General features: G+C 37.9%; 1 protein-coding gene across 1 annotated transcript in view; it reads right to left on the reverse strand.

Moving 5' to 3' along the window:
- dnah2 (dynein, axonemal, heavy chain 2) overlaps positions 1 to 771 on the reverse strand; it is a 210302-nt gene extending 209531 nt beyond the window's left edge. Inside the window, exon 1 of the mRNA XM_049482490.1 lies at positions 587 to 771. The gene's annotated coding sequence lies outside the window, so the exon portion shown is untranslated. The remainder of the gene's footprint in view (positions 1 to 586) is intronic.
- Between the last annotated feature and the right edge of the window lie 11626 nt (positions 772 to 12397).

Here is a 12397-nt window from a genome sequence, read left to right on the forward strand (position 1 = left end):
CATTGTCATATGAATTTTGGCCATATTGTCTAGGTCTACATTCCTTTTATCATTATCAGTTATGGTTCTCATCACAATAACCAATACAATAATACATTCACACTCACTTTCAAGAAAATTGCAGGTAATTGTGATTAAGCTTACATGGAAATAGAGCTTGCATAAACTGCATAATATTATAATAAGACAAATATTTTATTTATTTATTTTACCTCACTACACTTGCAATTAATAACATTTATTTCACAGAATATTTCCTCCATACTTAACGCAAGCCGAGGTAAAGAGTAATGTGTCCACCCTGTCGTTGTAGAAATGTCAAGGTAGAAAAAAGCTAGGCAAAATAATTATAAATATTTATTTTTACAAGTGACTTAACTAAGCCACATAATTTATTTAATCCAGACAACCTTAACACCACAAATAGTTAGCTAGTTAGCCTCAGTTTATTAGTCTAGCTAAGTGATATTTAAGGTTGTTGAATTAACTGGGTAGCTAGCTAGTTAACTAGTTAACCTAGCTAGCGTTAGCTTTACTCAGCTAAGCTAGTAAACTCTTTCACTAGCAATGTGGAGGATTGTCTTACCTTTAAAGTTGGTAAACTGTATCTCCTTTCGCGTCCCAATATCTATGCCTACATGTATGTACTGTAGTAAGACTTGTGTTCTGAATAAATGTGTAAAATGCTGTAAGTGACGCCACTTTTAAGCCCGTATATAACCTAAGTTAGTTTGGAGGCTAACGCTAACCTCTGTGTCTGTGTGCGAGTGGACGCGTTGCTATAGAAACAAAGCACCCGGGCTCCGGGGAGCTGTTGACATTAGACACCCATTCCTTTGTTATGGAGGTAAAATTACTGTCTGAATAAGAAAAGAAAGGAACAATACTGGCTGTCTTTCACGCCTAGTAATAAAATGTTAACCTAAACACAGATCTGATAACTTCAACTTCATATAATCTATCTATCTACAGCTCTGATTTTGCTAATTATAGGTATATGTTTGAGTAAAACGAACATAAATAAACTTGTCACAACATTTCTCCCAAAAAGTAAACAAGTTCATATTCATAAAGTTAAGAAATCAATATTTGGTGGAATAATCCTGGTTTATAAACACAGTTTTCGTGCATTTTGGCATGTTCTCCTCCACCAGTTTTACACACTGCTTTTGGATAACTATGCCACTGTTATCTTTATGCAACTTTATCTGTCTGTGTAAATTCCATGCAAACACTGTAATAACAATTTTTTTCAAGATTTACTCTGAGTGAACACATTATTACACATATAAAGACATGTTAACCTCTACATATGACCTCTAAATGTTAAACCTCTGTGTTTAACCTCTACATATTTAACTTGTATATGCAGAGGTTGTATTTAACCTCCACGTGTACCTTTTGTACATTTTATACATTATTTTTTTCTGATGTGAGGGGTGGGTTTTTTGCCATGCCATTTTTAAGTGCTGTCAGGTTAAACTAAATATTTTAAAGTGGTTAAATAACTATTTTAAATGTATATATTTGAAGTTTTAAATATGCAATGTTTAATATTTAGGCAATCCATTTTTAATTTACCATAAAATATCAAGTTATTAAACATGCCCAAAAATTCCCAGTCCACCCTGTTTCTTTCAAATAACTGAAGACACTTGCTAAATGTTCAGCAATTAATTATATTAATTTCACTTCATATTTATCATATTGTCTCCATACATATCTGAGGTAAAGCTTAAAAGGGTACTACACTACCTGTTTTTTTGCTGACTTTATTCTAAGTTTAAATTTGAAAAAGGCTAAAAAATGGGAGGGGTAGTTTGGCAGGGGCACTGGGTGATGGGTGATGGTTTAGGGGTGGGGCAGGAGAGAAGCTGATTGGCTAAGCTGCAGCAGCAGTGTGCCTCTGACAGCAGTGAGACGCAGACAGTTGGATGTCAGCAGAGGGGTGGTATTATTGATTATTGAAGAGTTAGGAAATGTAAAAAAAAAAAAAAAAACAGCACTGGTATATTTATTTAGTTCAAAGGAACACATTTCAGCTACTAATGTAAAAATATGGTTTAGGGTTTAGTGGCTCTTTAAGCTGTCAAATGAATTAAATTATTTTTTAGTTATGGGCCAAAAGTCATAGTATTCTGATAATAACCCAGGTATTAAAGTTACTGGACAACAAAAGGAAAGATAAGAACAAAAGCCTTTGAGTAGTTAGAAATTTAAATTTTTTTCTCCACAATGCAATTTTAACCTAAACACAGAATTTTTATATTTAAGAGAAATCATTGTTATTATTGTATGAGTAAGTCCAATCCTGTTTACTGACTAGAGGCTGTTTTTGCACTGAAATAGAAACACGGTGAGTTTATTGATTAATCATATGCTATGCTAATCACGTCATATCTGTAGGGATATTGTTTTTGACAAAGTCCTTGTTTTTGCTGTGCATGACTGACTGTAGATGCCCAGCTGATGATCCTAAGCACTGAGGCGTACAGCTGATGAGAGCTAGCTTAGTGAGGAATGGCTCTCTCTCGCTTTCTGTTCTTCTGAATATTGTTAATCAGACCCAGTTCTGCTTTGAACGCTGTTCAACAAATGTGCTTAGAGCCCTAGGCATCAAATGATTGTCAGAAAATCATGTGCTTTAAAGCTTTAAAAGGTTTTAATTTGACCTTTTCAATATTAATACATTATCCATCACAATTAGCATACGCAAAGACATGGTGCATTCCATTTACTTCAGAGCTGAAATTGATATCACACCTAGGTTGACTGCAGTCCAGTTCAAATATCAAATTCATATATCAGCTATAATTGTTATAAGTGTTATCCAAGGTTAGTACTGCTGGCTATATCAGTTGATAAAAACACATTATTTGGTATTTTATGCATCCAAAAAGAAACATTTCCACAGAAAGAAGTTGGACAGTACTGTGTGTACGACTCATTTAATGAGACACTAATAGATAGATATGATGATAAACTGTATAATACCACTGCTTTTACTACTGTCAGGGTTCGTATGGCCATGACAAACCTGAAAAGGTCATGGAATTTAAAAATAGCAATTTGCAGGCATGAATAAGTTTTGTAAAATTAAAAATACCCAGAATGCTTCGGTAGTCATAGAAATTTGCAATCTACAAATATGTGTTTTCATTTCTCAACTGAAAAAGCTATTTTGAGCCAACAAGTACATTAGCTCAGAATTAGTTCAGTAATGTTACTAGCCCTACACAATGAAGCTCTCAGGGTCTGACAAATTTATTATCGAAGATTGTGTCAACATTGCTTAATAAAATGTATTTTTTTATCATTATAGTTTTTATTGATTTTTGTTTTTTTGTTGTCCATGTCTGCACTTATGTTTTAAAGATCGTATGTTCATTAAAATTTGCCTTTAAGACATGAAAAGTCATAAAAATGTCACGGAAATTTATTGGTCAAAAAGTGTATGAACCCTGACTGTTGAACTGCAGGCTATCCTGACGAAAATCCGATATCCGAGTTCAAATGGAACAAGGCACAAAAAAGGATAATTACTCTTTTAATGTACACTGCTCAAAAAAATAAAGGGAACACTCAAATAACACAATATAACTCCAAGTAAATCAAACTTCTGTGAAATTAAACTGTCCACTTAGGAAGCAACACTGATTGACAATCAATTTCACCTGCTGTTGTGCAAATGGAATAGACAACAGGTGGAAATTATTGGCAATTAGCAAGACACACTCAATAAAGGAGTGGTTCTGCAGGTGGGGACCACAGACCACTTCTCAGAACCTATGCTGTCTGGCTGATGTTTTGGTCAGTTTTGAATGTTGGTGGTGCTTTCACAGACCTGAATCCGATTGAGCACATCTGGGACATCATGTCTCGCTCCATCCACCAACGTCATGTTGCACCACAGACTGTCCAGGAGTTGGCGGATGCTTTAGTCCAGGTCTGGGAGGAGATCCCTCAGGAGACCATCCGCCACCTCATCAGGAGCATGCCCAGGCGTTGTAGGGAGGTCATACAGGCACGTGTAGGCCACACACAATACTGAGCCTCATTTTGACTTGTTTTAAGGACATTACATTAAAGTTGGATCAGCCTGTAGTGTGTTTTTTCACTTTAATTTTGTGTGTGGCTCCAAATCCAGGCCTCCATTGGTTAATAAATTTGATTTCCATTGATGATTTTTGTGTGATTTTGTTGTCAGCACATTCAACTTTTTACAGAACAAAGTATTCAATGAGAATATTTCATTCATTCAGATCTAGGATGTGTTATTTGAGTGTTCCCTTTATTTTTTTGAGCAGTGTACTTTTTCCAGCATTGAAAATTTGTTTGTAATCGAGATCGTTCTGAAAAAAAAAAAATCGATGTAAAGCCAGATGCGTTAACTTAAATATCTGTTGTATTATTATTGTATCATTGTTGTAATATGTGTATATATAATTTAGGTATTATTTTGCGTTAAAATTTGAATATAACCATGATGTTTCAAAAACTCAAATATGACATGTTTTACAGGGTTAAAATGATAATATTAAAAGACTGGGTGATCAGAGGAATGGGTGGATAGATGGTGAATCAATGCCAGCCTTAGAATCTCTTGAATAATTTCTGTCTGAGTCCACTGGAGTTCAAGTTCCAAGCATATCTATTTTCAGATCTAACATTTCAGTCTGTCATTTTAACCACTTTTCCATCTTCAGCTTTTAAAAAGAAATGGACTACAAATGGCCAGGCACCAGTAGGACTGTTCCAGGCAGTTGACCCCTGAGAATTTTTGAGAGCTTCTTCAGTGTACAAGTACAGCAATTGCAACAACACACAAGTCTATAGGTGCAATCTGCAGTGTCTTTTTCTGAGGAGCTGAACTCTGTCGAAAGGCCGTGGTGGGAGTTGAAGTTCATGGCCGGATTCTACAATCTTTTATTTAAAAAATTGGAGATTAAACATTAAACCTCCTAAGCCCTGTAGATGGAGTGAGTGCACTAGGCTCTGATAATGTCACTCAGACAGTCAGCCTTCACCCCATAAGGCATTCCTCTCAATTAAAGCCACACACACACACACACACTCACTTTCTCTCTCTCCCCCAGAATATTTGGATAGAAAGAGGACCCCTGGGGCTCTTTTCACATTTCTGCAAGTCAAATCTCATTTGTTAGGCCGACAACATTCTTACAACATTCTCTTTGTACAGTTTACTTAATAGATCAACAGTAATGTTATACGCCGTTTGAATTCAAATTTGTTCTAATTAGAAAAATGACTTTCCCAGGGAGTTGTGAACTGAGTGAGAAGGGAAAAATAAATGTGAAGTCTTATATTTTAATATGGAAATTTATATAATAGGGAGACCAGGGCACAGATTAACATGGTTTATACTCTGCCTGGCCAAAAAAAAAGTCTCCACTTTAATTTAAGTAGGTAAACTATGTGGGGTTGATGCTGCAGTTAGTCTGCAGGTCTAGGTTCAGCAACAGTATGTGCTGAAAGAATGAGGTCAGCTCACTACCTAAATATACTTAATATAGACCAGGTTATTCCATCAATAGATTTTTTCTTCCCTGATGGCACGGATATATTCCAAGATGACAATGTCAGGATTCATGGAGCTGGAATTGTGAAAGAGTGATAAAGGGAGCATGAGATCATCATTTTCACACATGGATTGTTGACCACAGAGTCCAGACCTTAACCTCATTGAGAATCTTTGGGATGTGCTGGAGAAGGCTTTATGCAGTGGTCAGACTCTACCAGGTAGAGTCTGACCATGTATTTGAAATGTATTTAACACTGGATTGAAATAAATCTTGTAACATTGCAGAAGCCTATCGAAACAATACAACAGCGAATGCATACTGCAAACAGAGCTAAAGGTGGTCCAACGAAATAGAAATAGAGTGTGGGACCTTTTTTTTGTGGCCAGGCAGTGTGTGTTGTTTTTAGTGAAGCTTGTTTAAGAAGAACGTGCAAGTATTTGTATTTTTTTTTTAAATATAACAGAATATATATTTCTAAATATATGTAATTGTTATTAGCTAAAATCACTAAAATATCATCTGTTGGCACCAAATCCAGCATGCCTTAGTCAAAATTAGATCAGGACTTACCTGGCCAGGTTATGTTTTTCCCATCTTCTATTTTTACTTTTTGGTGAGCATATACCCACTGCAGACTTAGCTTTCTGTTAGCTGGCAGAAGCAGAGTCTGATGTGGCTTTTTTCTATTGCAGCTGTTTCATATTTAGATGTGCTATTGCGCATTCTGAGATGTATAATGAGGTTTAATATCTGAGTTTCTGTAGCATTTTTCTCAACTTAAATCAGTCTGGCCATTCTCTATTGACCTCTTTCATTGATATAATTACATGCGGCGCTCACAAAAATACAGAAATCCCCTTTATATCTTCTGTTTTAATGGTTGATGTTACCTAAAGATGAGCTACAGATGCAGGCCCATATGTCCTAGGATTCCTAATGTAGACCTTTAGATGGTATGTAACAACATGTAGTATCTTGTAAGGTAGTATGATGTTAACTGTAAACCTGTAAATATAAAACCACAGGGTCCATATTCTGTATATAAAAAAAGCATTTTACATAATATAATTAGAAACAATGGTAACCATGCATGCCTGTTTATTGGACTTATGTTAGTTTTGTCACGTTTATTAATACTGAGTTAATACATCAATTTAATGTCCAATCCAAGTCCATAAAATGTGAGAAAAGGAAAAGATATACAGGACATGGGCCCTTAAAAAATAAAGTGTTTTTCAGTCACCCCACTGGCGGTGGTCCGGAAAGCCGAGAGTTGATTTGCTTGGCGCTACAACTGGCATTAGAATTAGAATGTTAGAAGAGAATAAATAACGTGATAACGATGTGCAGTCAGTGCAGATGTAGGGGAAGTGGCCGGGTCTGATGGGTGGCGTGTGTGCATGTGTGCCTGAGAGGTGGTTTAGAGCTCTGTGTGAGTGGGATAGGATGGAAAGGTGAGTCAGCAGGGGTGCTACTGCAGAAATGAGCAGGACTGATGCGCTCTCACTGAACAGCCCCAGGCTCTCCAGCTCAGCTCCTATATGTGTGCTTTGCCTCATCTTCCTTTACTCACGCACACACACACACACCTATACTTAGTAGCATGCTACCCATCCCTTATGTCTCCACTAGATTTTCACAAACTGAATGAGTAGCATCTACCTTCATAATAATAAATTACACAGACATGTGCCTTCAACAAATACACAGTGTGCTCATGGTTTATACTGTGTATTAGTGAAAGCTGCTGTAGGGATGGTTTGGAGTACTGCAGCAGGGTGCTGCTGAGGTACCTCAGGGATGTTGGAGCTTGCTGAGGGACGTTATGCATTACCTGGGAACAGACTTGTCTCCAGGCTTTGTCCTGAATGTTCTTCAAGCGTGCAAACACAGGATGCATTTACACTTCCCTGCGTGGAAGAGAGTTTATCAGGGTTTTTTTTTCTTTCATCTAGTGACAAACATCGCTTGCCTGCAGGAATAATAATGTCATGTGAAGAATCTGTGTGTCGAGACAGGCACTGAAGCCCGTCCTACAGAAATCAAATAATAAAAAAAAAAGCCTCAAACCTTTTAATAAAACATGGTGGCTCAGGGACACCGACTTTTTTTAAGATTAATGGCAGAGCGCAGGTCTTTTTTTCACTTGTTCGTTTTTATTTCTCAATAATTCATTTGAAGAGAGGGAAAACTAACAGGTTCTGCTTACGTATGGCAAAGGCTAGCAGACCTTTGCGGAGGGAGTGAAGGGTAGGTAAGGACAGGCTTTGAGAGGGAATGTGTCCGCTGCTTGCTAACGGCCCTTAATTAGTGCTATTTTTTTCGGATGCCTGCAGATTTAGCATTACGACCTGCCATCTCCAGCTTGATAGCCTCCATAAATGTTCTGGAGGGTCAGCTGAGGATAGTGTGCTGTGGTTTAATATCACCAAATTCGGGGTGCTCTAAATTAATATGGTACTTTTTGAAGTTGGCAAGAGTAATCCTTTCACTATCAAAAGCATCTTATCTTGCAAGCAGCTTTATTCACACACAAATTAAAATCCCGCACAGGGCCATAACTCACTGTAAGAACTGCAGTGCCTGTAGCCCTCACATTTACATCTTGTTTGTTTACAACAATACACTGGGATGGCAAAAGTCATGGGAAAGCAGTATGTGGATTAATCATGAAATGGGACCACAGCAGACGGTTTGGGGAAGACAGCATCTGTGTAAGTTATGAGGTATCTTGTGAGTGAGGCTGAACACAGGCCAGTATGTCATGGTAAAGCGTGATACATTTTCAAGCTTAACAGAGTCCTGATAGTGGCCACCAGATGGATGAGAGTCACACCTCTACCAATAATACATCATGGAAGGCACCATCACCATCACCCAGAGTGAACAATGTAGTGAATGGGTGGTAATAATTGTGACTGGCAGTGTTTGACTAGAACTATCCATGCAAACAGACAAGAGACAGTAATCACATTCACATTCAATGCAGGAGGACCCACACATACAGTGGCCTCCAAAAGTATTAGAAAAGAGAGGCTAATATCTTTATTTCTTTGACATTAAAAGTTGAATATGAGGCGAAATATCAACATTTCAGCTTTTATTTCCAGGTAGTTACACCTGTATCTGATACACAGTTCAGAAGAATTTTTTCATTTTTTCTAAACCCACCAGATTTTCTTGTGAGCAAAAGTATTGGAACATGTGACTTTTATGTGTGTTTTGCTGCCCAGGGGTGTCCTGATACATTAATTATTCAAACAATATAAAAAATAAATAGCGATAAATGAATACGCTCAGTTTCAGATTTGGGTTTTACCTGTGGAGACTGAATATGTATAGTTAAAGGAGTAACCAACATGAAAACCAGAGAGCTGTCTATGGGTAAAAAATTGAATTTGTGAAGCTGAGAGAAGATGAAAAATCAATCACAGCCAGCATGGAATGTCCTAAAAAAAAAAAAAAAAAGTCATCACTGGTGTACTAAGTAACAGATGGCAAACCAGCAGACCAAGGAATATGAGACAAAGATGAACCTTTACCAGTGTGATGGAAAGGCTAAAATTGGGGGAAATAAGGATCTGCTCATAATCCCAAACATAAAGCTTATCTGTAAAACACAGTGGAGGTAGTGTCATGGCTTGAGCTTGGATTGGCTTCGTTCTGGGATGGGCTCTGTAAATTTTTTTTATTGATGTACAATGACCTCAGACGTCTACAGAAACATTTTGTCTAACAATTAAAAAAAAAAAGTGAAACCAAACTGACTGTTAGATCCTTCATCATGCAGCAAGATAATGACCTAAAACCCACTTCAGCCTGAAAAAAGCATCACAAAAGAGTGATTTCAGTGAGTCACATACACGGTTAGTTGCAGTTACTGCAAGCGAAGAGTCTTATTAACTTTAATTTACGTTACATTGACCTGTTCCAATACTTTGTTCATAAGAAAAATGGGTGGGTTCAGACAGAAGGTGCTATCTTTTGAACTGTTTGTCAGATTCAGGTGTAAATACCTGAAAATAAAGGCTGAAATGCTGCTATTTTGCTTTATATTCATCTTTTAATGTCAATCCCAAATGTTGGCAGTCTACATAAAAAATAAATGTATTGGCCTCTCTGTTCCAATACTTTTGGGGGGCACTGTATATCCTGCAGGGAAGTGCATCATTCTTTAGCTTTTTAAGGCATGTGGCATGGGAAAAGATACTATTATTGTCCCATGAAACTTGGCATGTCCATTTAGTATTGATTAAATGTCACCATTTGTAGAAATAAGGAATAAATAAATATATAAAGAACAAAAAAGAAATAAATAAAAAACCCTTAATAACATGAACGACAACAACAACAAAAAAAAATACCCGTTTGAAAATGTGATCTCTAACAACTCCAAATGGGCAAAGGTGTCACGAGTCCGCTGCTTCCATTGATCTGGGGAGGCATTAAAAGATTAAAAGGTTTATCGTCTGTCTGTGCTGTTGACAGCGGTTCCGAGTCATTAGCGTCATTAGCATTAAGCTGGTGCCATCAATAACAGGCCAGCCGAGCGATCTCTCTCCCCAGGAGACTGCTCCCAGGGTGGGGACCAGCTTGCCAGCTTAGAGCCTGACCTCCTGCAGCTCCTGATCTATTTGGCTCTGGATGTCTTGGATAATGACTTGGCGAGTGAAAGGAAAAGAGTAATACCCTATTAAAAGTATATTGTTCTATTGTTCAGTAGGTGTGGGTGGATGGTATGATATGCTATGAGTATTTTGATAAATTACCACACAGTATGCTTCTTCAAGCACATCCTACATACTATCAATACTAATCATCTATACATACTATTAAGAAAAGGTGTGAATGTGGTATTTAAATCATATAGAAAATGCCTGATGAGGGTCTGATGGGACTAAGGGACCCCAAGACTGCTGATCTATGCTGAGCTATTAGGCATGGTGGTGGTAGCATTATGTGACATCTGTGGATTTACATTAAACAAAGTGGATAAAATGCTGAAGATATATTCTGAGGGCCACCACATAATTCTTTAGCATAAAGAGCGTAAACCAACAGCTGGATCACATTTGGGTGTTCCAACAGGACAATGGCGTTCCCTAGAAAAGGACAATGCCAAAATTGCAATAAAGAGTCATGTTATGTATGTTATGTTATGTAAATTGTAGACAACAACTGTATGTAGAACCCCAATACCCCCTAAACACATGTTGAGATATTTTCTTCTTTGTTTTGGCACCCTGTCCACATTAAAATGCAATTTTGGTCACTGAAAACTGAGGTTTTCAAAATTGTTCTTCAAGTGAAAAAAAGGTAAGTGAATCTTAAAAAAATATTTCATTGCAGCACGTGTTGCTATAAAAAAAAAAAACAGAAGCAAACCAAAAGCACAATATACTTGAAAATCCCTGCATAAAAAATAAGTCACCCTGTTTGTCACACTTTTTCCTCTTATATTTTTAATAAGAAAATCTTGTATGCATCAAGTATTGTTATTTTTATTTATTTACTTTTCCATTACAAGACCAACTACCCAACCCACTCATTAGGACTTCCCCTATCACTAGTGATGCCCAAACACACCAGGAGGGTGAAGACTAGCACATGCCTCCTCCAATACATATGAAGTCAGCCACCACCTCTTTTTGAGCTGCTGCTGATACAGCATTGCTAATCACAGCTCGCTCGGACAAAAGCGCAGCAACTCGGTTCCAATACATCAGCTCACAGACGCAGCCTTGTGCTGAGCGATATCACCCTCTGGAGTGATGTGGGGAGAGAGAGCGCCATCTACCCACCCAGAGAGAGCAAAGCCAATAAGGCTCTCTCGGAGCTCCGGCAACTGATGGCCAGCTACATGACCGGGATTCAAACTCCTGAGCAATCTCCCGAACATAGTGGCAGTGCTTTAGACCACTGGACCACTCGGAGCTGGACCCCTCGGAGCTGGACCCCAATTATTGTAATTTTAACTGTTATTTTAACTACCCTTATTAGTATGTTGTGGTTCTACCTTATGAAGTATGTTGTTTTATAGTATCGTTGTTATATATAGTAATATATGTTTTCTTTTCTTTTTTTTCATAAAATGTAAGAATGAGCATGTTGTTCCAATGTCAGAGTAGACAGCTGGAGTAAGGTTACTGTAGTGGAGTGTGTGTGCGTGCGTGTGTGGTATGGTCTGAAAGCTGGTTTACTCTTGGTCTGGGCTTGGAAAAAGAATGCCACTTTTGAAAATGCCAGTGTCAGGCATTTATGCTGGCAGCGGGGATCATGTTCCGTTGTTGGCTGTGTATCCTCTTAGCATTGGTTTGTGTGCGGATCTCGCGGTGTGTGTTATGCCCTGTCCTGCGTGTCTCCGTCCCTATGTTAGTGTCAGCATCTGTGCCCATGGCTGTCAGTACAGTGTTGGTGTTTGATAGTGACTCAGAGAACGAGTAGTGTCAGGGTGCCAATATGAGTGTAAGTCAAAGTGACACACTCTGACAGAAATTCCAGAACAATCCACTGCCTTCTGCACTACAGCAAAAGTCTATCTCTCTCAGTGGGAACGTCAGTCAGTGCCTGCCCTGGTGCCTGTTTGTTATAATAATGGAAATGAGCTGCAGGTCTTGGCCAGGTACAACTGCTGGTGTATTTTCACTTGTTTCGAATGCAGTGCTTTTATGCCATGCTTTTCTGGAAGGGTGTAATATTATTTCAGTTTTATCCAAAATGATGTTTTGCCTGAAATTATATGTCTCTGATGTATACAGTTGGCATCTTTAAATTTGCACTGAATATACAATACTAATGTATCATAAGTGCTGCAGGTAGGTCTGGGGTATTGATCAACTGAAACGAATAGAAAC

This window comes from Astyanax mexicanus, chromosome 8 (assembly GCF_023375975.1).
Source record: "Astyanax mexicanus isolate ESR-SI-001 chromosome 8, AstMex3_surface, whole genome shotgun sequence".
Classification (NCBI taxonomy): domain Eukaryota; kingdom Metazoa; phylum Chordata; class Actinopteri; order Characiformes; family Acestrorhamphidae; genus Astyanax; species Astyanax mexicanus.